The 27,515-nt window shown below is 38.6% G+C and overlaps 1 pseudogene; it reads left to right on the top strand.

Annotated features, from left to right (window-relative positions):
- The first annotated feature begins 1,889 nt into the window (after positions 1 to 1,889).
- Positions 1,890 to 25,517, top strand: LOC120571308 (annotated as a pseudogene).
- The last annotated feature ends 1,998 nt before the right edge of the window (positions 25,518 to 27,515 follow it).

Raw genomic sequence — 27,515 nt, 5'->3', positions numbered from 1 at the left:
AAATAAGTGCTTCATATGGGACTTGAACTATTCACACCTGAACAGGAATGATACTATTTATTATACAGTAAATATTAATAATAAAGTCTTTGTCTTCACTGTCCTCAGTGTCTCTCCTCCAGAAGTCTCCCTCCTCTCCAGTCAGCTGCCACGCTACAGGTTTCTACCCTGACAGAGCCATGATGTTCTGGAGGAAAGATGGAGAGGAGCTTCATGAGGACGTGGACCTCGGAGAGATCCTCCCCAACCACGATGGATCCTTCCAGATGAGTGTTGACCTGGACCTTTCATCAGTCCCAGCTGAAGACTGGAGGAGGTACGACTGTGTGTTTCATCTCTCTGGTGTGGAGGACGACATCATCACCAAACTGGACAAAGTAGAGATCAAGACCAACAGAGGTGAGAACAAGATCAGAAGTGATTAAATCTTTTTGTTACCTCTGAGAAGGCGCGGTCGTTTACCCACCATTGAGGTCACCGAGGTCCGGACCTTGGAACCAAAGACCTCTGATAAAAGTTGTTAAATATTCACAGTGTGTTTTTGTTTGTTTACTTAGACTACGTAGACTTTTTCATAAATGGTGTAGCAGTTTTAGTTACCATATTTATGTCAGATATTTGTGATACAGCATAGGCTATTGTAACAGTATTGATTTCAAAGTATAAAACTGTTTGTAGTGCAGTAGGGGATAAATAGGGTTTGCCAGAGTCAGATCACAGACTGAAATGTAACATGAGATACTCAATCAGGAAGATGCTATTATGCAATAACTTATTTTTATGTAAGAAACCCCACCAAAAGATGTTGAATACTTTGTTATTTATATGTCTATTATTTATATTCATAGTGATGTTTTTTCACTTTCTTTTCAGCAACAAGAAAGTCAAACCTTTGAAATTGTAAATACTGTTTTTATTCTGCTTAATAAACACAGAGACTAAGTTAAAATCAGCCATTTGGGCTTGTTTGACTGTATCTTCTCACTGCAGGCCACTTATTGAGTGGATGACCCTTTCATGGGCCAAGTCAAAAGGTTTACTAACTGCTATTGCATGGATTACAATGTAAAAAGTACACGTTTTTAACTTATTAGTAGTAGTATATTAGCTTTATTACATGTATTATATATCGCTTATATGTTTCTCTTCATTTTATTTATTTCCTTTTAAATATTTATTTATTTTCCTTTTCCTAAATTGTTGATATTGAACAAGCTCTTTTTAATTTTTTATCTTTTAAATAGTCCACTTGGTTACTGTCCTTGTCAAAGATTAGCCTATGTATATTTAAGCAATGTTTAAAGTCGATTACATTTAGTAAAAACACAAAATATATCAGCTTATAGCCCATTACACCCAACCAGGTGTGTGTCTCAATAACTTCCCCTAGATGGCAGCACAAACCTAAAAACTGAACCAACATTTGCTGTAGAGAAGCAAGATGTCAGTGTTTTCAGTTCGATGGTGTTTTTTGCCTCCAACGGCGCCTTCCAGGCAGCTAACCCTAACCTTAACCCTAAACATAACCATTTCCTCGCTGCCTTGAAGGCGCCGTTGGGGGCAAAAAACACCAAACACAGTGTTTTCACACCAGCATTTTGAGAGCATTGCATCTTTGTGTGTGTGTGTGTGTGTGTGTGTGTGTGTGTGTGTGTGTGTGTGTGTGTGTGTGTGTGTGTGTGTGTGTGTGTGTGTGTGTGTGTGTGTGTGTGTGACTACTAGCCTACATATCTGCTAGTCTAACTGTAGCTGCAGGTGGAACTGATGTTGGGGGCCTGTGGTTTTCCCAGACCTCTAATTCATTGTCAGCAATTAGCCTAATATGCAGCACCTGTAGGCTCAGTGCTTGGTTGGGAGCCGCATGCTGAGTGGAGTTACCTGTGGCCAGCTTACTGTGACTGCAGATGTTGTTTCTTCGTTGTGAGTAGACTACTTTTGGTGTAAGATAATTTTGTGGCTTCCTGTCGGTCATGTAGGTTGGTGCTTTTTTTTTGGAATACTTTATTTCAGTTTACAAGAACAAGAACAAACACAAACAAACAACCCCCCATCCCCAAAAGGATGCTCCAATATTCTGTAGTAGGTATACAATGTTTCAAGGTCAGTCACATCCCAATATCACATTATCCACATAATCCAGATAGGGCTGCCACATTTTAATAAAGGTGTTGTATCCCTTTCTAAGTATATGTTATTTTTTCTAAAGGCACACAGTTATTCATTTCTAAATACCATTTAGTTATGGATAGAGGGGAATCAGACTTCCATGTGACAGCATTACACTTTCTGGCCACTGCCAGGTCTCTTTCCAAACATGTTATTTGAAATTTCTTAAGTGATTTATCAATTTTCATAAAGTTCCCCAGCAAGCACAATTCTGGGTCGACAGGTAATGAAATTTGAGTAATCTTAGTCAAGACGTCACAAAAGTCAATCCAGAAATCTTTTACCTTCACACACAACCAAGTCCAGTGTAGGAAAGAGCCCACATCTGCAGCACATCGGAAACATGTATCAGATAGATCAGGCTTAGACTTGTGAATTTTCTCTGGAGTCAAATACAGCTGATGAAGGAAATTATAGTGAACAAGCCTGTACTGTGCATTAATAGTGGCAGATAAACTGTCTTGACACAACTCTGACCAAAGTTGTTCTTCAATTGTGATATTTAAGTCTGATTCCCATCTTTCCTTAGACCTATACAGAGCCGGTTTAGGACATTCAGTTAATTCATTCATTAACAAAGAATATACTTTAGAAATAAGCTTATATGGTCTTATAAGGTTTGGGGTAATGGAATAGGCAGTGATTGAAAGAGCTACTGCAAAATCAGCAAAATGTTCATTTGAATGCAATTAATCCTCCTGATCCAAGTGGTGGGGAGGCTAACCCATCTGTGTAGATCTTCCTCAATTGTTTAAAGTATTGGACTATAATTTAATTCATAAAGATTTGAATTATACCAAGATATTTTATTCCAGTTGGGGCCCATTTGAACGCAGATGCACTTTGACACAGAGTAGTTGAATGTTGTTAATGGAATTATTTAACTTGTATTACCTTATATCCTGAGACAGTACCATAGGTGTCCAATAAATCCTGCAGTCGAGTAAGAGAGTGAGAAGGGTCGTATTAGCATGGGCCTGCGAGGTGGACGCAATTCTCGGCAGGGTTGCAAAACTCGTTATAAAACAAATGAGTATAGCTAACTATGACAGTGGCATAACAACACCAGAACCCAGAGAAGACTGGTTCAGAAAATGAGTAGAAGACAAAAGATGAGCCAAATAACTGGAAAAGCAGGGCTCGTGATGCCATTGGTTATCAGCATATCTTCAAAGCAGAAACTGAGTTTCAAGCAGCACTTAAACCAAACTGGAGGTATATGAATGACTTTTTTTCCCACTAGTTTAGAACAGAAAACCTCTTCTCTACAAACCTACTTATCACAACAGTTTTGTAACACACAGCTAATAGAGGAACATTGCTGTAAGCTATGTAGTACAACCAGCAGAAGACTAATTAGTTTTTGACATGACTTTCTGTAAATATTCCCCAAAATTATGCATATGCCTATTTTTCATAAGTAAGTGTTGTACTACAACCAGCAGAAGACTCATTATGTGTAAGGTAAGTTTAGAGAATTATTAAAATATTTAATGTTTTTGGCAAAACATATTCCCCAAAATTATGATTATGCTTATTTTTTTAAACTATGTGTTGTAGTACAATGAGCAGGGGGCCTTCTATGTGTGGAGTAGTTTTGGAGACATGACTATTTGTAATTAAGACATATATTTTTGTCAAAAACTATTCCCCAAAATTATGCATATGCCTATTTTTGGAAAGTAAGTGGTGTAGTACAACCAGCAGAAGACTAATTATGTGTGAGGTTTAAATATAGTATTTAAATTATTAAAATATAAAATGTTTTTGGCAAAAACAATTCCCCAAAATTAGGAATATACTTATTTTTTAAAAGTAAGTGCTGTAGTACAACTACCAGGAGAAAATTTATAATTGAGCTAAGTTGGAGACACTACCTTATTGAATCGTTAAATTAATACATATTTTTGTTGTAGGCTATCTCTTTTCGGTGTTGTAATTTGTAGACGGTCCCTAAGCACTCTTACTGCCGTCTCACCCCTGGGTGCTCGTAGAGACCAATGTTATTTCTCCAGGTTGGAGGACAGCTCATTTTGATGAAAATTAGTTTGTAGCTCGTTGTTTACCTTACTACGGTAGGAAAGATGCGTCGTTTGTGATTTAATAACATTTTGCTATAGAGTAATTGATCCCGGGGGTTCGAATCTGTGAATATCTTTCTAACGTTACCGAAGTATAAAGTCTATAGGTATTTATTTCCATCCGTTCATAAAATGTATTATAATATTTTTTGGTTGTGCTATTATGAATGGTGTCAGGTCTGTTTAAATAAAGTTAATGAAGAAAATGGATCGTAAAGACTTTTTTTTTCTCTTTACAATCAAACAAGTAGCAAGTATTATGTCTGTGATGAGATACAATACAAGCCTACATTATGTCTTTCTAGTGTGCATCGCCACGTGTCTCAGTTATTCTCCTCTCTTCTTCTCCCAGTGATGTGCCGATCACAAAGTTTAACTGCAAAACTTTCAGAACTGTCAAACTGACCGGAACATTTTCTGGAGCCCCAGTGACGTTTAACACCCGCCCATCTCTCATCAGACCAGAGACCCTCCCTCCTCGGAGAAAAAACACAGAATACAGAACAGAACCAGCTCGGTCCTCAGACACGTCTTTATCAAAACAAGATGAAAAAGTTCCTGTTGTTGCTTCTCTTCTGTCCCGTCTCATCTCCAGGTAAGATCACATTTTAAATCTTTACTTTACTTTGAACTCAGCTCTGTGTTTAGTTTCTGTGGAGCTCTGGAACACAGCTGGAGTTTAGTTTCACTTTAACTTCAACTCGAGACTATCATGTTTTAGATTAACTGAATCATATTAATTAAGCCATCATATTTATGATAAAATAATGATATGTGTCTATTTATACTGAATCTATAAACCTTGTTTGTCCTGCAGTGAAACACAAACTCAAATTTCTCATCACTGCATCTTCTGGAGTCCCAAACTTCCCAGAGTTTGTGGCTGCTGCAGTGGTTGATGAAGTTCTGGTCGGTTACTGCGACACCAAGAAAAAGATAGTAGAACCAAAACAGGACTGGGTGAAAACATTTTTAGAAAACAATCCTCAGCAGTTGGAGTTTTACACTCAAAGATGTTCTGAGATTGATCCAAACTTCTTCAAAGCCAGAATAGATAACTTCAAGCAGCGCTTCAACCAAAGTGGAGGTACAGTATTTATACATGTTACATTTAACTTTTACTGTGAAACTGTAAAGTGACCTAAACTCATTCCCACCCTGAGATAATGAAATTCTTAACATCAATAGTCAAAATATCTTCATAATAACATACACAGGAAGAGGAAATACAAGACATGTCCTTCATGGACCTGTCAGATTATGTGATTGAGGGCCTTATCATCTGTCTGGACAGGTTTGATTTCAGGAATCCGAATGTTTCGTTTGCCATCTGAAGCTTTGTGTTGAAAACTTAAAAAGTGAAATAACTAAGATTTTGATATTACATGTTGGAAAATTAGAAGTCTGTCTAGGCTTTTTCTCATCATGTACAGAATAAATATTCTGTTAACAAAGTAAACTTTCATTACACAAAATCAGACTAGTGAAATGCAGCTGCCTTTCCCAGTTGCTAATCCAAAAAGTAGAACATTAGGCAATAACTGTAACTAGGAAACCTGGGACTGCATCCAAGTTGTATGATAACAGAACACAAGGAGGAGAGAGATCAGGTCCTCAGCTGGACACCAAGCAGGGATGGTTCATTTCATGTTCCACATCTGAAACCCTAAACTATGGAGTGACCCACACTGGTGTACCTTTGTATAAATATAACAGTTGGATGTTGTGAGTAATGTAATGTGTATTTGTATGTGTGTTTGGGTGTTGCTTTATATGATATTTTTAATTAATGTGAAGTGTCTTTGAGTACTATCTAAAGCACTCTATAAATAAAGTGTATTAAATATGAAATATTATTAATAATTATAATTACAGTCTCTGTCTCTGTCTCTCAGGTGTCCACATTCTCCAGAGGATGAGTGGCTGTGAGTGGGACGATGAGACTGGAGAGGTCAATGGTTTTAATCGGTATGGTTATGATGGAGAAGACTTCCTAGCATTGAACCTGAAGACGTCGACATGGATTGCTGTGAAACCAGAAGCTGTCATCATCAAACAAAGATGGGATGCTGACATATCTAGAATAAAATACAATGAGATTTTCCTCACTCAGATGTGTCTTGAATGGCTGAAGATGTATTTGGACTACAGCAAGATCTTTCTGCTGAGAAAAGGTAGAATCACATTTCCTGATGTAGTTTCATGAACACAACAATGTTCATACAGTCTGCTCAGACTGAACTGCCATTTTATTATCACTCCAATCAGTCTGACATCACCTTCTTTTTGGCTGTTTTCTGTGGTGGTAAGATTTGATCTAGCCCTCCTCAATCAGTAGAGACTGACAAGTTAGAGTGCTCTGACATTACTTTCTATCAATAGCCAATGATAGCCAGTGCACAGTTAGCATACGGTGAGTAAGTTTAACTGCATTGACAGGTGGTCTGTCAGTTGGTCCATTTGTCCTTCAGCTTGTTACAGACTGACTGGATGGCTGTAAAATACTGTACATATATTCATGGTCCCCAGAGAATCAATTGTAAAAGCTTTGAACCTCTGACTTTTCAGCTAACGCCATCATCAGGTCAAATCCTTCTGTTTATCCAGCTATTTGATTTATGACCAAATACCTGCAAAACTAATGACATTCTCTCAGCCTCAGCTGTACTTTAGGTTTAGCACTAATGAGGAAATATTAGAATGCTAACATGCAGAACTGAGATTATAACCTGCCAAACATCAACATGCTGCTAAAATTAGCTCAAAGCGTCGCTGTACATCAGAACAACCTCAGAGCTGCTAGCATGGCTTTAAACTCTTAGTCTTGTTGTTTGATGTTTATTTACTTCTTTATTTTACTTGGAAGAATTTTCACACCTTCTGTTAACAATTCCCTATTGTATTTTTCTTAATTTTTGTCTTCCCTTGTTTTCTTTCCTTTTACGTTTGACCTTTCTCATCTCTCTCTCTCTCTCTCTCTCTCTCTTTTTTTTTTTCTCTTTTTCTCTCTCTTTCTCATCTCTCTCTCTCTCTCTCTCTCTCTCTGCAGATCTTCCCTCAGTGTCTCTCCTCCAGAAGTCTCCCTCCTCTCCAGTCAGCTGCCACGCTACAGGTTTCTACCCTGACAGAGCCATGATGTTCTGGAGGAAAGATGGAGAGGAGCTTCATGAGGACGTGGACCTCGGAGAGATCCTCCCCAACCACGATGGATCCTTCCAGATGAGTGTTGACCTGGACCTTTCATCAGTCCCAGCTGAAGACTGGAGGAGGTACGACTGTGTGTTTCATCTCTCTGGTGTGGAGGACCACATCGTCACCAAACTGGACAAAGCAGAGATCAGGACCAACAGAGGTAAGACTGGAATCAGACGTGGTGGAGGAAACGCACATTTAGTTTACTCTAACAGTCCTGTAGTTGATTCATCTAATATTTTATATACCGTTTTTAAAGATTAAGGATTAAAAATTACATTTAACAAGAACAGCAGGACAAACATATGTCTGTATACGGGTTTGTGGTCTGGTTGATAGATGGATGTACTTCTCTTCTAACCTGCTTCATCTGTTCAGGTTGGGACTATTGTTGTTGTTTTCTGCTCAACAGAGAAGCCCACTAACATGACCATCCCCATCATCGCTGTAGTGGTTGTTCTGGCTCTCGTCCTCCTCGCTGTGATCGGAGTCCGAGTTTACAGAAAGAAGAAAGGTGAGAGACTCAAACACAAAGATGGCCTCATTTCTTTCTCAGTATTTAGATTTTAGACTTCAAATGAATGCTTTGATCCAGACTTTACTTCAGCAGTAAGTGGTGTGAGGCTCAGATCTGCAGTTTAATTATAATATGATGAGTAGAAGAACTAAATTCATATTTTGGTTAAACAGTTATTATTTATGTGTTGACATTTCACCATACTTGCTTCTGCTTTTCATATCATATGTTTGAAGACTTTCAGAAAATATGTATATTTGTTTGTAAGTGTGTTACCGGTATACACTAAGATAGTGATTCCCAACCTGGGGTATGTGGACCCCAGGGGGGACCTCTGCTGTTGCCAGGGGGTAGATGGAAAGATTGTAGTAGCACTCTACTGCTGTAATTTGAACATTTACAAATTATGATTTGATAAAAATAGAACATATCCAGATGTTAACATTAAGTCAACAACACCACATGTTGCAATTAGGCAAGAGAAAACTAGTTAGCAAGCGAGCACAGTTTAAAGTTTAAACAGATAGCTAAAAGTAATGGTTAAACACTTCAAATGATTAGTTATAAGTAATGTATCGTATACATGATGGAAATAGTTAGCTAAAAGAAACGTTAGTGGATAAATGGTTGAAATATTCAGCTTCACTCTAAGTAGTAGTAGCCTAGTAGGCTAGTAGTAGTATTACTGACCAAACCAACCTTAATATTTACAGTTGAATTGTATGAAAACTTGTTTTATATAATGAATAGTGTTATACATTTGGAACATACATTGGGAAGTGATGAAGGGGTACGTGAGTTCATCTGACAGGGCTGTGGGGGTACCTCAGACCAAAAGGGTTGGGAAGCGCTGCACTAAAGCCTGTTTTAAAGTTCTGCGGAGGCTCCACGCAGAGCTTTCGCCGTAGCCTATGTAAGTGGCATGATGTTTATACTTTTGCGCTGATGTGTGTGTCGAGCCGGCGTGTGTGTGTGTGTGTGTGTGTGGAGTGGCTGATAGAGTGAGGGAAAAGTGAGAGAGTGACGGCGATTTCCCCAGGAGCGAGTAGCGACTCTAGAGTCATAGTGAGAGAAACAAAGTGTCTCCACTGTTCTTTCTGACCACGGTGGGAGATCTGGAGCAGGAGAAGTTAACCCCTCCTTGATTTCATGATGGTTATGGAGAAGGAGAACCAGGAAATGAGTCGGGGGAAATGCAACGCTACCAAGCCACGGCCGAGCGACGTGCGTCGCTGTGACATGTAGTTGCATTTTTACAGAGGTGCACGTCAGGGTACGGTGCAGGGTCTGGCGTAGACGCAGACCACTCTGCGTCTACGCCGGACTCTGCGCCGTCGATTCTACGCACGACCATAAAACGGCCTTAAGATAAACTCATGTCCCGTGCAGACTTACCAGCAATTAAATGGCAGTTAAAGGTGCTCTAAGCGATGTTGGGTGATGTCACTTCTTGTTGACGTTTGAAGTCTTGTCAAACAAATCGGAGGCTAGCTCGCCCCTCCCTCCTCCTCCTCCCGTCCCCTCCCCCTCCCTTCCGCGCACTAACCCCCCCAACCCCCCTACCCCCAAATCCTTCTTGTCTTGCCTTATTGGCTGGAATGCTGAAACACTGTTAGTAGGGCTGCACAATTAATCGAATTTTAATCACGATCACGATTTTGGCTTCCCACGATCAAATTTGCGTGATCGAGCGATATTTAAAATGCGTCATTCCCTTCATAGAACAGTTTTTGCAAAGCCAATCTAGCGCTCCATAAACCACTGTCTGATCACATGTCTCCATGAGCCAATCAGAGCTGTTCCCTGCCTGCACCGCGCAGCTTAGTTTCTAGATGTAGACAGTCACAGAGGACAGAGTAACGTGAGGAAAATTCCACAACAGGTAGCAGTCGGTCATCATAAGCGGTCACAATGTTTACCAGTTTACCAGTAAACGCAACGTTTTGTCCCGTCTGTGTTGTTTTTCAGACAACAGCAGTGACCAGTGCTAGTTTGGGTCTTTTAGCTCATAGCTTTAGCAGCAGACTGTTGGATGTCCTGCTGTTGGAATCCTACAGTGAAATACAGACACACTACACTGTTTAGCAGTCAGCTACTGTGGCTAACGGTAGGCTAACGTTACCTGCTGTGTTATTAGTATTAGTAACGTGTTATTAGTGTTTACTAGCGTGACATTCAGCGATGTTTATGTTGTTCTCTAACGTGGGTTTCGGAGCATCAGAGATAATGTAGCACAATATGGATGTATTAGTAGGAATGTAGCACAATATGGATGTAAAAGCAGTTATAATTATATAATTATGTGACAATAAAATTAGTTTTGGCTAAAATCAACAAATAATCGTGATAATTAATCGTGATCTCAATATTGATCAAAATAATCGTGATTATCATTTTGGCCATAATCGTGCAGCCCTAACTGTTAGTTACGTTTGGTGGTGCAGGTTGGCCAGTTTGTTTTTGTTGGTGTTTGTAGAGCCTGGGCTGTCTACAGAGACCGCGTTTTTTTACAGTGTGTTCAGGGGACAGGCAGCTAGCAGATAGTGACGAAATGTTTGCTGTATGTGACAAAAAAGTAGCCTAAAGAAATTTGTGACATCGCTTAGGGCACCTTTAACGAACACCTAATTGCTTTTCTATTGGAACAATCTCTGTCGAGTTTATTAAGGAATAATGGATTAATAAAACCCATGATTATAGTATGATGATGTAAGAGAGAAAAGAAGTAAAGAAGAGATGTATTTATCTGTAAGAGTGGCTAGAAGAGGGAATCATATCCAGTGGGGAGAAGAGGCAATTGTAAGAACTAAAATGACTTGTCTTTGCTTTATATTTCAGCCAAATGCCCTCCATCTCCTGACAACAGTGTTGAGCTCTCTGAGAACCTGAATCCAGAGTCTAAATGATGAACACATGAATATACTGAATGGATACGAGAAGGACTGGAGGTGATTGTATTGTGTACTGACTGCATTGTTCCTGAGCTTATATATTATGTCTAGTTTGGATGGGTTATTATTCGGTTTGATTTAACTGACAGATGAAACCTGGACACCGCTAGGTGATAGCAGGAAAAGAAAAAAAATGTGTATGTGTATATGTAAATGTAAGTATGTATATATGCATGTATGTGTATGTATACATATATAAATAAGTGAATAATTAAGTTGTTTGTATATAACTAATGGACAAAGTAGAAAAAGGGGGTAGGACCAGAAAACTTTTTTTAAATTTCTTCCTCCTCCTTTTTGAACATGGGAATCCTTATTTGAATCATTTACAATAATTTTAAAAGATGTGTTTGAGGATTTGTTTTTTTGTTGTTTTTGTTGCTTGTACTGAAATACACATGTTCTTATTTATCTTTTATTTTGTATCAAAAAATAAGTGAGTTGCTTCATATGGGACTTGACCTATTCACACGTGTTGTTAAACAAAGCTGCCTTAAACTTCATGAGGACGTGGACCTCGGAGAGATCCTCCCCAACCACGATGGATCCTTCCAGATGAGTGTTGACCTGGACCTTTCATCAGTCCCAGCTAAAGACTGGAGGAGGTACGACTGTGTGTTTCATCTCTCTGGTGTGGAGGACGACATCGTCACCAAACTGGACAAAGCAGAGATCAGGACCAACAGAGGTGAGAACAAGATCAGAAGTGATCAAATCTTTTTGTTACCTCTGAGAAGGCGCGGACGTTTACCCACCATCGAGGTCACCGAGGTCCGGACCTTGGAACCAAAGGCCTCTGATAAAAGTTGCTAAATATTCACAGTGTGTTTTGTAGCAGTTTTCTATGAAATTTGGTGGACAGACCATAAACTAAGAAAGAACTTAATAAAAAAAATTGCTGTGTATAGTGCCATACCGCGATACTTTAAAGACACAGAAGTGACTCCTGAAACATCAGTCAAAAGGACGAGGTAACAACTGAAATTAGTAACTGAATTAAACCACAACTTTGTGTATTTTTGTATTTTCTTGCTTGAAACATTCTGAGTGACTGAAACCCTTTGCCTCTCTTTGTCTTTTCCTCCGGTCCTCCTCAGAACAATGATTACATTTCTCTGATTTAACACCACCCTTCACATCCTTGTCTCTGCCATGTGCCAACGTGTCGATATCATTCATTAGTTACCATATTTATGTCAGATATTTGTGATACAGCATATTGTATCAGTATTGATTTCAAAGTATAAATACGGTTTGCCAGAGTCAGATCACAGACTGTGAAATGTGACTCAAGAAACATGACACGAGATACTCGATCAGGAAGATGTTATTATGCAATAACTTATTTTTATGTAAGAAACCTCACCAAAACATGTTGAATACTTTTATATATATATTTTTTTATTTATATTCACAGTGATGTTTTTTCGCTTTCTTTTGAGCGACAAGAAAGTTAAACCTTTGAAATTGTAAATACTGTTTTTATTCTGCTTAATAAACACAGATACTAAGTTAAAATCAGCCATCTGTGCTTGTCTGACTGTATCTTCTCACTGCAGGCCACTTATTGAGTGGATGACCCTTTTAGGGGCCAAGTCAAAAGGTTTACTAACTGCTATGGCATGGATTACAATGTAAAAAGTAAAAGGTTTCTAACTTGCATGCATTATATATCGCTTATATGTTTCTCTTCATTTTATTTTATTTACTTTAAATATTTATTGATGTACCTTTTCCTTTTCCCAAATTGTTGATATTGAACAAGGTCTTTTTTTATTTTTGATTTTTTAAATGGTCCACTTGGTTACTGTCCTTGTCAAAGATTAGCCTATGTATATTTAAGCAATGTTTAAAGTCGATTACATTTTGTAAAAACACAAAATATATCAGCCTATAGTCTATTACACCCAACCAGGTGTGTGTCTCAATATCTTCCCCCTAGAGGGCAGCATCAACCTAAAAACTGAACCAACATTTGCTGTAGAGAAGCAAGATGTCAGTGAGTTCACACCAGCATTTTTAGAGCATGAAGGAGAAAGAGTGTGTTCATGAAGAAAATTCTCATTTAAATTGCCGACTACTAGCCTACATATCTGTTAGTCTAATTGTAGCCAGGTGGAACTGATGTTGGGGGGCCTGTGGTCTTCCCGGACCTCTAATTTATTCCACTGTCAGTAATTAGCCTAATATGCAGCACCTGTAGGCTCAGTGCTTGGTTGGGTGCAGCATGCTGAGTGGAGTTACCTGCGGCCAGCTGACTGTGACTCCGGATGTTGTTTCTTCATTGTGAGTAGACTACTTTTGGTATAAGATAATGTTGTGGCTTCCTGTCGGTCGTGTAGTTTGGAGCTTTTGCATTCTTTTTGTTGCTTTTGTATTTGTGTTGGAGCGTTTACATTTTATGTCGAACCGTCTCGACCACACTTCGGACATCGTCACCGAACTGGACAAAGCAGAGATCAGGACCAACAGAGGGTGAGAATGAGATCAGAGTGTAATTAAAGGGACTAGTAATTTACCACTTTAGCTAGTAATCCATCTTCAGAAACAAATCATAATAAACCAATTAAATAATTTAATCAAACCAATGCAAGAATCACTGGTCACATCATATGAGTCTAACAAGATTATTAGATTTTCTTAGAGTCATAGAAACCATATTGTTTTTAACACACCCACACATATCAGGATTTTAAGTTACTTTTTTTGTTCTTATTAATTTTTGTGCATTGCTGTGTGACAAATGAAGAGTCAATCTTTCAAATTCAACACTATAATTTTACAGACACACACTTTAAGGCTAATCAGCTATTGTCTTAATAGTCCACAGCAACAAACCCACATGTATGTGTGAATATCAGATCAACAGATGGATGTACTTCTGTTCTAACCTGATTTATCTGTACAGGTCTTAATTTTTATTTTTCTACAACAGAGAAGCCCAGTCACATGATCGTCCCCATCACTGCTGCAGTGGTTGTTCTTGTTCTCATCCTCATCGCTGCCACTGGATCCATCGTTTACAAAAGAAATAAAGGTGAGAGAGACAAATAGAAAAATCATCTGCTTAATTGACTTTTGATTTTTCAGTAGTTTGATTTAAATGTTTGAGTTGATGCTTTGATCCAGATTGCGTTTGAATTAAATCGAAACAAGCATCAGTTCCCTAAATCCAACAATTTAAAGCAAGGAGGGATGGATTTATTTCAGTTAAAGTGAGTAGAAGAGAGGATCATATATTAATTTGGGGAAAGGTGACGAAAGATATTCTGGCATTTCCAACTGTACCTGAAATTATTTTGTTTTGATTTCAGCCAAATGTCCTCGATCTTGTAAGTAAAATTTACTTTTATTCTTTGTCAACGATCTGACACACTTTGTTGTAGATTAAAATGGTTTCAGATTATTGTGCTGATTTATCTAATATAAGACTGTTTCCTGCATTTACTGTTTATAAAGGTCCAGAAGAGGATTAATGCTTTCCACAGCTGCACACTAAGTGTTTCTGACCTTACAGGTCCTGACAGCAGCTCTGAGCTCTCTGAGAAACTGAATCCAAAGACCTGATTCACAAAAAAGTCAACTTTGATACAGTATGTATCATGTTGTATAGCTTTACAGAACTAAACCGACTGAAAGAGACTTCCTGCAACAAAAGGGAAGTTGCAGTTAGAATGCATGTTTGAGATTGTAAATGTTCAATATAATTTTATTTTTACATGTATAATTTATATTAAGTCTAAAAGAAATGTAAGAATACTTATAGTATTTTATAATTTATTTTGTACTGATACAATGTGTTTCCTGTGTTTTTAAATGTTTTTAATTATTTATTTTTTAACAGTACTTTACGGCTTTAGAATAACTTGATGAAAACAGGTTTCTGTAAACACTGAATATGAGGCTCTAAATCACCTCTGATGATGGATTATTGGCTGTACAGTATATATTATTATCTGGTGAGACAGGTCAAGGAACGCAACTCATGAAAAGTTTTTCCTAATGGCTAACTGTTATCTGTAAGACTAGTGGAACCAGAAAGACAGTGATGGTTGTTGCACTAATCAGCGATCCATGGCATTCACATAAAGTTGAATCTTTATTTGATTTGATTTTTCATGAAGGTGCCCATCAAACCAGTTTGGGCCAACCACTGTAGTTTAACCTGAGTGGATACAAGTTACTGAAAATAAGCAGCAGAGAATGGCTCTCTGCTTGTGTGAGCGATGGATTTAAAGGCAGCTTAAAGATGCCTTTGGACAGGGTTAGAGAATGTCGCCTGTCAGAGGGCTCACTATGACACAGTCAACTGCAGGACCCAATGAAGGCCTCGTAGATATTCTCATCTAACATTTAGCACATTTTAATGTGTATTGATAAGCATGAATTAATGTCAAGATCTCCGGGAACCATCACTTTATTGTGGTGGAGAGGTTTGTGTTGTCTGGAGCTTGGTGCTCCTGGTAGGGTCTCCCATGGCAAAGTGGTCTCAGGTGAGGGGACAGACAAAGACTGGTTCAAAAAGAGGTAGTTATCCTGTCCGGAGGAAGCCCGGGGCCCCCGTCTGGAGCCAGGCCCAGATGGAGGGCTCGTCAGCGAGCGCCTGGTGGCTGGGTTTGCCACGGAGCCCGATCAAGATCTAATGTAATGCTTTATTTTGGTGCTGGTGTTTTGCTTTTCAATAAAGTCCCCAATTTTGAGTTTACCTTGAGTCTTCTGTGACTTCAGTATTCTCACGGAGGAGTTGGATGAGAAGCTCAATCTCAGTGTCTACTCTGAGCAGAGTTAGCTCCCAGACAAGGTTAGCTTAGCATGAACACTGGAAATGGGATGAAAACAGCTCGCCAATAGCTCTGTAAAAGATGCCTTCTAGCAACTTCAAACATGGCCGAGGTAATAAAATGAAACATTGTGGCTTCAAGAGGAACTCTATCCTAGTTTTTATTTTTTTGTATTTATTTTTTTGCCCTGTAATGCCATAAATTCTTATTAGGCTATGGTGCTAATACAGGAGAAAAAAAATGAGAAATCTGAAGCTCAGCGGTTGGTGAGTGGCAAGGAGGAAACCAAATGTGTTGGGCGTTCGACATCCTTCAAGTTGTTTCTTCTTTGGCTTCTATGCAGATGAAACGGTCCATTTCTGTTCTAACCTCCTGAGGAGACTAGCGTACCATGTGTTTATATGCTAACTGTTGTGCAATATTACCGTTGGATTCCACCTTGTCTTTGTTCATGTGCATTGATATTTAACTTGACACAGTGCATTGTAGTTATGCTATTGTCCACCATTATAGGGTGGCTAAACATGCCAAATGACATTTTTAGGTAATTGAGTGTTGCTAATAAAGTGTTGAGTCATCAGCTCTCAGCTGCCATGCCCGATTAAAGCCACTAGATGTCACTGTCTACCCTTGTGTTAATTTGCCCCATAGTACTGTGGTAAACGGTGTGTATATTGTGTTGAAAGAGCTTTGACTTTAGTCTTGCATTGACAGACCTCTCTCCACAGTGCTGTAGAGTAACAGTCTGGTTACAACATACATATATTCCTGGATAGAAGAAGAAATCGCTCTGGGTTGTTTGCATTTCTTTAAACCAATCACAATCGTCTTGGGTGACACTAAGTTTTGGAAGCAGCAACGGTGGTTCTGAAGTAACTTGCTTTGGTGGACCACATGCATCCCAGAAAAGAAAACGCAGCATACCTCATTAATAAGAAATCGATCATTCCCAAAACGTCCCAGTGAGAGAGTAAATGTCGTAAACCTATTCTCTGTAAAACTTTAAAGTCATTACCCAAAAGAACCAAGCAGGTCTGCCTTGTTGCACGATCCAAATTTTCTTCGAAACTTGCCGTGTTCAGCGTGTAACTTGGTAGCTCGAAGATGTTTTCTGTAGCGAACAGAGTTTGAGAACAGCAGCACGCAGAGAGCAGAAGGTGAGTTACAAAGCCTGATGTCAGACTTTATCCTGGAAATGTACTTCCATTGATCAGTCTACTTTGACGTAAACAATGTGCTCTTTAACAGCTGTCTGGAGGAAATGTTTCCAACACATCTGGCCATGAAACATTTAATAATTAGTTTGATTTCAAACATTTTAGCCTACATCATCTGATCAGATCTAGGTTTAATTTTCTTATTTGGAATCTGGGCTGGGGTGAAAGTACGGTCCTCAACGGTCCAATATACAAAGTGAAATATATATATATATATATTTTTATATAGTTTGTTTTCAATTCAAATATCTAGAAGAGCTTCATAATGAAATTGTCAGATCATATTTTAGTTGCTTTCTGTGAGTTGATATAAATCAAAGTGATTGTGTTGAATAGGTTGATGGTATCGTCTGGTATTGGTCGCAGGGCCCTGAATTGAATCAGATCAACATTGTATCATGGCAGATTTTGTGATGTCAGTAAATATTGTATCGTCCAAAGAATCGATATATAGTATCATGATAAAATGTGATTTATCCCCCTAGTATCAGACTTAATGTCTTTCTAAAGTACAACGCCATGTTTCTAGTATTATTCTCCTCTCTTCTTATCCCACTAATGTGCCGGTACCAACGTTTAACTGCAAAACTTTCCGAACTGTCAAACCGAATGAAAAATATCTTGAAACACCAGTGATGACGTCAGAGTCACTTGGTATTCTTCATTTGGCACAATTTGTTGGAGCAGATTTACACGAGGGAAACAAGTTTCCCAGCTTCTGTATCCTCCGCCCATCTCTCATCAGAGCAGAGACACTCCCTCTTCAAGGAAAAAACACAGGAGACAAAACAGCTGAACCAGCTCGGTCCTCAGACACGTCTTTATCAAAACAAGATGAAAAAGTTCCTGTTGTTGCTTCTCTTCTGTCACGTCTCATCTCCAGGTAAGATCACATTTTAAATCTTTACTTTGAACTCCGCTCTGTGTTTAGTTTCTGTGGAGCTCTGGAACACAGCTGGAGTTAAGTTTCACTTTAACTTCAACTCGAGACTATCATGTTTTAGAGTAACTGAATCATATTAATTAGGCCATCATATTTATGATAAAATAATGTGTCTATTTATACTGAATCTATAAACCTTTTCCGTCCCTCAGTGAAACACTCACTCAAGTTTTTCTTCACGGCATCTTCTGGAGTCCCAAACTTGTCAGAGTTTGTGGGTGCTGCAGTGGTGGATGAACTTCTGGTGGCTTACTGCGATACCAACAAAAAGATAGCAGAACCAAAACAGGACTGGGTGAAAACATTTTTTGAAAACAATCCTCAGCATCGGGAAAGGTACACTGCAGAGTGTTTTGAGAGGTTGCCTAACTTATTCAAAGCCTGGAGAGCTTCAACCAAACTGGAGGTAATATTTCACTATTTACTGCTAAAGTGTTGTACATCTTAATTATATATTTAAGTGACCCAAACTCATTTCCACTTTGAGATAATGAAATTCAAAACATCAATACATTGTCCAAATATCTTCACATACACAGGAAGAGGAAAATCAAGACATCCTTTATTTCCTTCATTGACCTGTCAAATAACGAGACTGAGGGCTCTAACATCTGTCTGTATGATTCTTAAAATAACTAAGATGTAATACTGGAATATTTGGGATTAACTTTACCAGCCTGTATAGGCTTAACATTTTCGTCATGTAAAGAATAAATATTCTGTTAACAAAGAAAACTTTAATCATTCAAAATCAGACTAATAAATTAAGTCTTTATTAGTAATTAATTATGAAATAAGAATTTTTATAACACGTATTGTTTGTGGTCAAGAAAATGAGCTTTTAGACTGAGGGAAACCCTGCTGTTTCCCATCATGCACTGGAGTTTTGCAGTCGGTGGAGAGCAACTAACTGACTCTAAAAACTGCAGCTGACCTACTTTGTCTTGTTGTTGTAATGCAAGAAGTAAAAGTTGTGCATTAACGATGCATAGATGCATAGTGACACTATTATTATTGTTAGTATTATTATTATTATTATTATTATTCCAGTCTCTGTCTCTCAGGTGTCCACATTCTCCAGAGGATGGAAGGCTGTGAGTGGGACGATGAGACTGGAGAGGTCAATGGTTTTAATCAGTTTGGTTATAATGGAGAAGACTTCATAGCATTCGACCTGAAGACATCGGCATGGATCACTCCGAAACCACAGGCTGTCATCACCAAACATAGATGGGATGCTGAGATATCTAGAATAAAATACATTGAGATTCTCCTCACTGAGATGTATCTTCAATGGCTGAAGATGTATTTGGACTACGGCAAGAGCTCTCTGCTGATAAAAGGTAGAAACACATTTCCTGATGTAGTTTCACGTTCATACAGTCAGCTCAAACTGAACTGTCATTGTATTATCAGTCTGACATCACCTTCTTTTTGGCTGTTTTCTGTGGTGGTAAGATTTGATCTAGCCCTCCTCAATCAGTAGAGGCTGACAATTTACTGTGCTCTGACATTACTTTCCATCAAATCTGAGATTGTGATAGCCAGTGCACAGTTAACATACGGTGAGTAAGTTTAACTGCATTGACAGGTGGTCTGTCAGTTGGTCTGTTTGTCCTTCAGCTTGTTACAGACTGACTGGATGGCCGTAAAATACTGTGTGTATATTCAATAACATGAAGTCTGCTCAGACTGAACTGCCATTGTATTATCACTCTGTCTGACATCACCTTCCATCAATTCTGAGACTGTGATAGCCAGGGCATAGTGAGTGTCAGTGTTTCAAAGTAGAAATATATAAAAGTAACTGTGTGCACATCCCACCTTCTGGCAGGTGCAGGACAAATGAAGGTACTTAAAACGAAAAGAATGTAATGTCCGCAATACTGCTTTAAGCTCCCATATTTAATATAAAATGCAACGTTTCAACCCAACTGGCTCTTCTTCAAGAAGAGCCAGTTGAGCACGTTACATTTTATATTAAATATGGGAGTTTAAAGCAGTGTTGGGGATACATTACATCTTTCGTTCAAAGTAGAAATACCCTTAACACTTGTTGCTTTGCTGTAGACTATAAAGAAAATATCAGATCCTTCTTTTGTGAATGTAGTGAGTTTATTTGGTGGTGGTGTCTGTCAATATAGGCCTACAAACGATATGGAGGTCATGTAACTGATGAGTTGTTATGGCGCACTGTCATATGTTTTTATAGCTCAGAATATTGTTTAAGGGTATAACTCTTGATGGTAATAGTCAATTTCATGATAATTTAAGAAAAAAAATACAATGTTTTATGATAATAAACAGGTGTACTTCATAGGCTGTGTACTAATCTTATGAACTTATCTGGGTTACATTACACTTAAAGGTACCCTATGGAGGTTTTGAACACAAGTAGTTCTGTCTCTATTTTTTGAGTTGATTACTGTGTATTCTCTCTCTCTGTGTGTGTCTGTCTGTCTGTGCAGAGGTTCCCTCAGTGTCTCTCCTCCAGAAGTCTCCCTCCTCTCCAGTCAGCTGCCACGCTACAGGTTTCTACCCTGACAGAGCCATGATGTTCTGGAGGAAAGATGGAGAGGAGCTTCATGAGGACGTGGACCTCGGAGAGATCCTCCCCAACCACGATGGATCCTTCCAGATGAGTGTTGACCTGGACCTTTCATCAGTCCCAGCTGAAGACTGGAGGAGGTACGACTGTGTGTTTCATCTCTCTGGTGTGGAGGACGACATCGTCACCAAACTGGACAAAGCAGAGATCAGGACCAACAGAGGTGAGAATGAGATTAGAGTGGGGTTAAAGAGACTGCATTTTTACCTTCCACTTTAGCTAGTAATCTTCAGAAACAAATCATAATAAACCAATTAAATAATCAAATTAAACCAATGCAAGAATCACTGGTCACATCAGAGCTTAACAAGGTTATTTGATTTTCTTAGAGTCATAGGAACCATATTGTTTTTACCCCACCCACACATATCAGGATTTTAAGTTACTTTTTGTTATTAATTTTTGTGCATTGCTGTCTGCCAAATGAAGAGTCGATCTTTCCAACACAGTCTCACTCCCTACTCTATGACGCATGGTCAAGGAACTCTGGCGTCAAGTTTCAACGATAGAGGTGTACCCTTGACGTTATTTTTCGGCGGGGGTCCGTCAGATAGACATTCATGTTAATCCTTCACCGTCAGATATCCACGAAAGAAAAAACACACCCCCTTAACTCGAAATCTGTGATGTCTTATTATTGGTATTTTTTAGCCCAATAACCGCTGTTTTAATCAACATTATTCCGAGATATTATCATGGTTTATATGTATTTCTTTTAATGTTATTATTTTGGTCTATTTTGGCCAGGGAAGCTGGGTTGCTTTTTGTTTATTTATATTTTTAAAACTATAACGCGACATCTGTCAACATTTATTTAGATGTTATCATGGTATTCATTTCTTTATTTTAATAATATTATTTCGGTCTTATTACCGGTGAGATATTACAGTATATGCTGTAATACAGAACATTACGATATGATCCGAGCTGGGGCATTCAAAGCCCATATCCCACAATGCAATGCCGGCCATTCATTCACAGAATCGGGCAGCGATCAGGGGTTCTTTAACGCCAGTATCGCTTCAATATACAGATATGCAGCCTAAAGCAACATTATTTAAAGGGGTGATAGAATGCAAAACCGATTTTACCCTGTCATAGTTGAATAACGACAGTTTGGTGGGTAAATAGGACATACATAGAAGCTCAAAGGTCCACTGACACCCCTTTACTATGAAAATCTCATATTTTGAAACTGCCACTGAAAACGGGCGAATCCCAACAAAGCTGAGTTGTTACGCAAGCATCTCAAAATCCGGAACCTTAAGAGAACAGTCACGCCCCAACATTTACATAGGCTACACAACTGACCTGAGATCAGGTAGTCTTCTGAATCTAGCTAGCTCATGCAGATCTCTGCTATTCCATTACAAAATTCACTTCTGAAACTTTTTATGCGAGAAATCAACCATATAAAGCTCAAATATGGGCCGCTTTTACGAAAAAGGATGGCTAATTACAGTTATTTCTCCGACTGTGTGTCGGAGTTTAGTGCCGGTGTTGGTGCTGCCTGGGTTGCTACATCGCCACACGCCCACAGTGTCAGCGAGCTTGTTACACCCGCAATCTTTTACCGCAGCCCGCGGGTTCCAGTAAATCTTATAATGGGTATGTGTGTTGAGTTATTTAAACAAACAATCGGGGAAATAAAGCCTCTTTGGCTGCGAGTCTCATTGTTAGAGCGCGGTGAGATGGAGTCCATCAATGAGAGCTAGCTAGCCTCCTCCTAACTCTGACATTCACAAAAATACATTCAATTGAAATCCGAAATCGGACAAGTGTTAGCTAAGCTTTGTAAGACCTTGAGGAACCTGTAATATTCATGCCGTGCGACGAATTCAAACTGTAAATATACTTTAGTTATGCGAAAGTGAGCAAGCTGCGATATTTCCCCATTGTAGTGAATGGGACATATAGCAAGCAGCTGTTAGTCCTACAAAGACGCATGCTGTTCATAAAAATGCCTTGTAATCAAATCCGGACACAACGGTTAGCTTTATAAGACATTGGGGAATGATGTTGTATAAGTGGCGTGACGAAATTCAAACTGTAAATATAATTTAGTTATGGCGAAGTGTAGCTAGCTAGCTGCGGTATTTCCCCATTGTAATGAATGGGACATATTGCAAGCAGCTGCTTTCCTACAAAGACACCTTGCGTTCATAAAAATGCCTTAAAATCAAATCGGACACAACTGTTAGCTTTATAAGACATTGGGGAATGATGTTTAATAAGGTGGCGTGACGAATTCAAACTGTAAATATAATTTAGTTATGGCGACAGTGTAGCTAGCCGCGCGGTATTTCCCCATTGTAATGAATGGGACATATTGCAAGCAGCTGCTGGTCCTACAAAGACGCGCCTCACGTTCATAAAAATGCCTTAAAATCAAAGTGGCGTGACGAAATTCAAACCGTAAATATATTAGAGTTATGCCGGCAGCTGGCCGCGGATCCCCGTAGTGCTGTATCCACAAAGGGTGACTTTGCGCTGGGTATGGAGCCCAGCAGGCTGCCGCTTTCTCGTCAGACTGTGTGGAGCTCCTAAAGTCCGACACGTCTTACCAAATTTGCAATTAGCCATCAAATTTTGTAAAACGGCCCATATTTGAGCTTTATATAGTTGATTTCTCGCTTAAAAAGTCTCAGAAGTGAATTTGGTAATGAAACATTGCAGTGTCTGGAATATGAGATTCTGTGCGCTTCTCTAATGTATGTGTATTGGGGATTCGCTCAACAAATCAGCGCGTCTCTAATATGTGCGTATGGCAAGTCGCTCAACCAATCAGCGGCAGCTCATCTAAATATTCATGACCATACCATATTTGGAAGAAAAGCTCTTGTTACAAATAGGGCCAAAACACAGGGATGCAGAAGGGCCAATAAAATATCAACCAGGCCATTTTCAGCCCAACCAATGTTACATACCCCATTAGGAAACCATAAGGAACAGTGTGAAATACCCTATATAATCATTCTATCACCCCTTTAAAGTTTTAATTGAGGTATGTCCAAATTAGGCCTATAGTTTAGAAATGTTAAGTTTACTCATATCTTCTGCCAGAGGATAAGAGCTCATACTTGGCATGGAGAATAAAGATAGATCAGACCATATTCTGTGTGCTTGCCTGGAGAGACTGGTTTCTATTCCTCTACACAACCTTCATGACAGTCATATGAATATGCTCTGTAATACAGCCTTGTATAACATAAACCACCTGATTCCAGCCAGGTGTTGTCCATATGAACACCAAGGTATGTAGGAGCAGAGCCGATGGATTGGTTCATCATTTCTGACCTCTCATACCCTCTGACCCATGTACGACCCTTTTCTCAGCTTGTGAAATGGTTGAATGAGATGTGTGAGTTTTGTCTGTGTGCAGTATATAGGCTGAGGTAGTAGTGTGCCAAAAATGCCAAAACACATGTTGTATATGTACACATACCCAAACAAAGCTATGTACATCTCTCTCTGTGAACAAAACCTCGGCAACAATCTGCTTATCCTTTTAATTTCCTGAAAATGCTTCCTAAAACTGGTCCCTTCTTAATTTTGAAAAGGTAGTCTCAGTAAAGGCTACAAAGGTTAGGATGGCTACAAGCTGTAACCACGATGATTGATATGAGGATCATCTTCTGAATATAATAATTAATATGATAGGCCTACCATAAATTGATATTTCAAAAAAGTCATTTATTTAAAACAACTAATAATGCAGTGTGATTTTAAATCAAACTAAGTCCCACACATAAATATAGTCATGTTTTTCATCTTTAGTCTTTGCTATTAATATTCATCAACTGCAAAATTAGAAAATTGCATTTTTTAATAACTATGCATGGAAAATAAAATAAAAAATGCTTCTCTTTGTATATATTTTGTTTTTCACAACAGTACAAGTCAAAACAAATGCAAATTAGTCAAACAAGCCATTAGGCTGTATTTGTAAACCCTCAACTGTAGGTTTTTATATAGTGTGTGTGTGTTATATATATATATATATATATATATATATATATATATATATATATATATATATGACATCACAGATTTCGAGTTAAAGGGTGTTAAAGTGTTTTTTCTTTCGTCGATATCTGACAGTGAGAGAATAACATGAATGTCTATCTGACAGACCCCCTCGTCGAAAAATAACGTCAAGGGTACACCTCTATCGTTGAAACTTGACGAGTATAGAGAGTTCCTTGACCATGCGTCATAGAGTAGGGAGTGAGACTGTGTTGATCTTTCAAATCCAACACAATATAATTTTACAGACACACACTTTTAAGATAATAGCTGATTAGCCTTATAGTCCACAGCAACAAACCCACATGTATGTACATATCAGATCAACAGATGGATGTACTTCTGTTCTAACCTGATTTATCTGTACAGGTCTTAATTTTTATTTTTCTACAACAGAGAAGCCCAGTCACATGATCGTCCCCATCACTGCTGCAGTGGTTGTTCTTGTTCTCATCCTCATTGCTGCCACTGGATTCATAGTTTACAAAAGGAAAAAAGGTGAGAGAGACAAATAGAAAAATCATCTGCTTAATTGACTTTTGATTTTTCAGTAGTTTGATTTAAATTTTTGAGTTGATGCTTTGATCCAGATTGTGTTTGAATTAAATTGAAACAAGCATCAATTCCCTAAATCCAACAATTTAAAGCAGGGAGGGATGGATTTATTTCAGTTTGAGTGAGTAGAAGAGAGGATCATATATTCAGTGGGGGAAAGATGCCGAAAGCTATTCTGGCATTTCCAACTGTAACTAAAATGAATTATCTTTTGTTTTGATTTCAGCAAAGTGTCCTGCAAAGTAGAAATAACTTTGATTCTATTTCAAATGATCTGACACACTTTATGTTGTAGATTAAAAAGGTTTCACATTATTGTGCTGATTATCTAAGAATGTTTCCTGCATTTACTGTTTATAAAGTTTTAGAAGAGGATGAATGCTTTACACAGCTGCACACTAACAGAGTGTTTCTGACCTTACAGGTCCTGACAGCAGCTTTGAGATACTGAAGCCAAAGACCTGACTCACAAAAAAAGTCAACTTTGATACAGTATGTGTCATGTTATATAGCTTTACAGAACTAAACCGACTGAAAGAGACTTCCTGCAACAAAAGGGAAATTGTAGTTAGAATGTATGTTTGAGATTGTAAAGGTTAAATGTAATTTTATTTTTACATGCATATGTAGAATTTATATTTTAAGTCTAAATTTCTAAATTCTCAACATCTAAAATAAATGTAAGACTATTAGTCTTTTATAATTCATTTTATATTGATACTATGTGTTCTGTGTTTTAAAATTCCTTTAATTTCTTTTTATTTTATTTTTTTAACAATACTTTACGCCTTTAGAAAAACTTGATGAAAACAGGTTTCTGTAAACACTGAATATGATGCTCAAAATCACCTCTGATAATGGATTATTGGATGTATATATTTTCTGGTGAGACAGGTCAAGGGATGCAACTCATGAAAACGTTTTCCTAAGTGCTAACTGTTGGTTATCGGTAAGACTAGTGGAACCAGAGAGACAATGACAATTGTTGCGCTACTCAGCGATCCATGGCATTCACATAAAGTTGAATCTGTGTGTGGAGAGGTTTGTGTTCTCCGGAGCTTGGTGCTCCTGGTAGGATCTCCCATGGCAAAGTGGTCTCAGGTGAGGGGCCAGACAAAGACTAGTTCAAAAAGAGGTAGAGTTATCCTGTCCGGAGGAAGCCCGGGGCCCCCGTCTGGAGCCAGGCCCAGATGGAGGGCTCGTCAGCAAGCGCCTGGTGGCCAGGTTTGCCGCGGAGCCTGATCAAGATCTAATGTAATGCTTTATTTTGGTGCTGATGTTTTGCTTTTCAATAAAGTCCCCAATTTTGAGTTTACCTTGAGTCATCTGTGACTCTAGTTGCAGTAACTTTTAAATTGAACATTCAGTATTCTCATGGAGGAGTTGGGTGAGAAGATCAATATCGGTGTCAACTCTGAGCAGAGTTAGCTCCCAGACAAGGTTAGCTTAGCTTAGCATGAACACTGGAAATAGGATGAAAACAGCTCGCCAATAGCTCTGTAAAAGATGCCTTCTAGCAACTTCAAACATGGCCGAGGTAATAAAATCAAACAAGAGGAACTCTATCCTAGATTTTATTTTGCCCTGTAATTCCATAAATTCTTATTAGGCTATGATGCTAATACAGGAGAAAAAAACTAAATCTGAGGCTCAGCAGTTGGTGAGTGGCAAGGAGCAAACCAAATGTGTTGTGCGTTCGACATCCTTCAAGTTGTTTCTTGTTTTTTCTTCTTTGGCTTCTATGCAGATGAAACGGTCCATTTCTGTTCTAACCTCCTGAGGAGACTAGCGTACCATGTGTTTATATGCTAACTGTCGTGCTATATTACTGTTGGATTCCACCTTGTCTTTGTTTATGTGCATTGATATTTAACTTGACATAGTGCATTGTAGTATGAGTTATGCTATTGTCCACCATTATAGGGTGGCTAAACATGTCAAATGACATTTTTAGGTAATTGAGTGTTGCTAATTAAGTGTTGTGTCATCGGCTCTCAGCTGCCATGCCCGATTAAAGCCACTAGATGTCACTGTCTACCCTTGTGTTAATGTGCCCCATAGTACTGTGGTAGTCGGTGTGTATATTGTGTTGAAAGAGCTTTGACTTTAGTCTTGCATTGACAGACCTATCTCCACAGTGCTGTAGAGTAACAGTCTGGTTACAACATACATATATTCCTGGATAGAAGAAGAAATCGCTCTGGGTTGTTTGCATTTCTTTAAACCAATCACAATCGTCTTGGGTGGCATTAAGTTTTGGACGCAGCAATGGTGGTTCGGAAGTAACTTGCTTTGGTGGACCACATGCATCCCAGAAAAGAAAACGCAGCATACCTCATTAAATGAAGTTAACTGTTCACAGAATACAGTAATGTGAGCTATTTAAATTAGCTGGATACATGGTTAAACCTAATTTGCTCTTACCAGTGTATCGCCGTGTGTATTTCGTCCACAGCAATCTATCATTCCCAAAACGTC

Source organism: Perca fluviatilis, chromosome 13, assembly GCF_010015445.1.
Source record: "Perca fluviatilis chromosome 13, GENO_Pfluv_1.0, whole genome shotgun sequence".
Lineage (NCBI taxonomy): Eukaryota > Metazoa > Chordata > Actinopteri > Perciformes > Percidae > Perca > Perca fluviatilis.
This window is presented reverse-complemented; position numbering and strand designations above follow the sequence as displayed.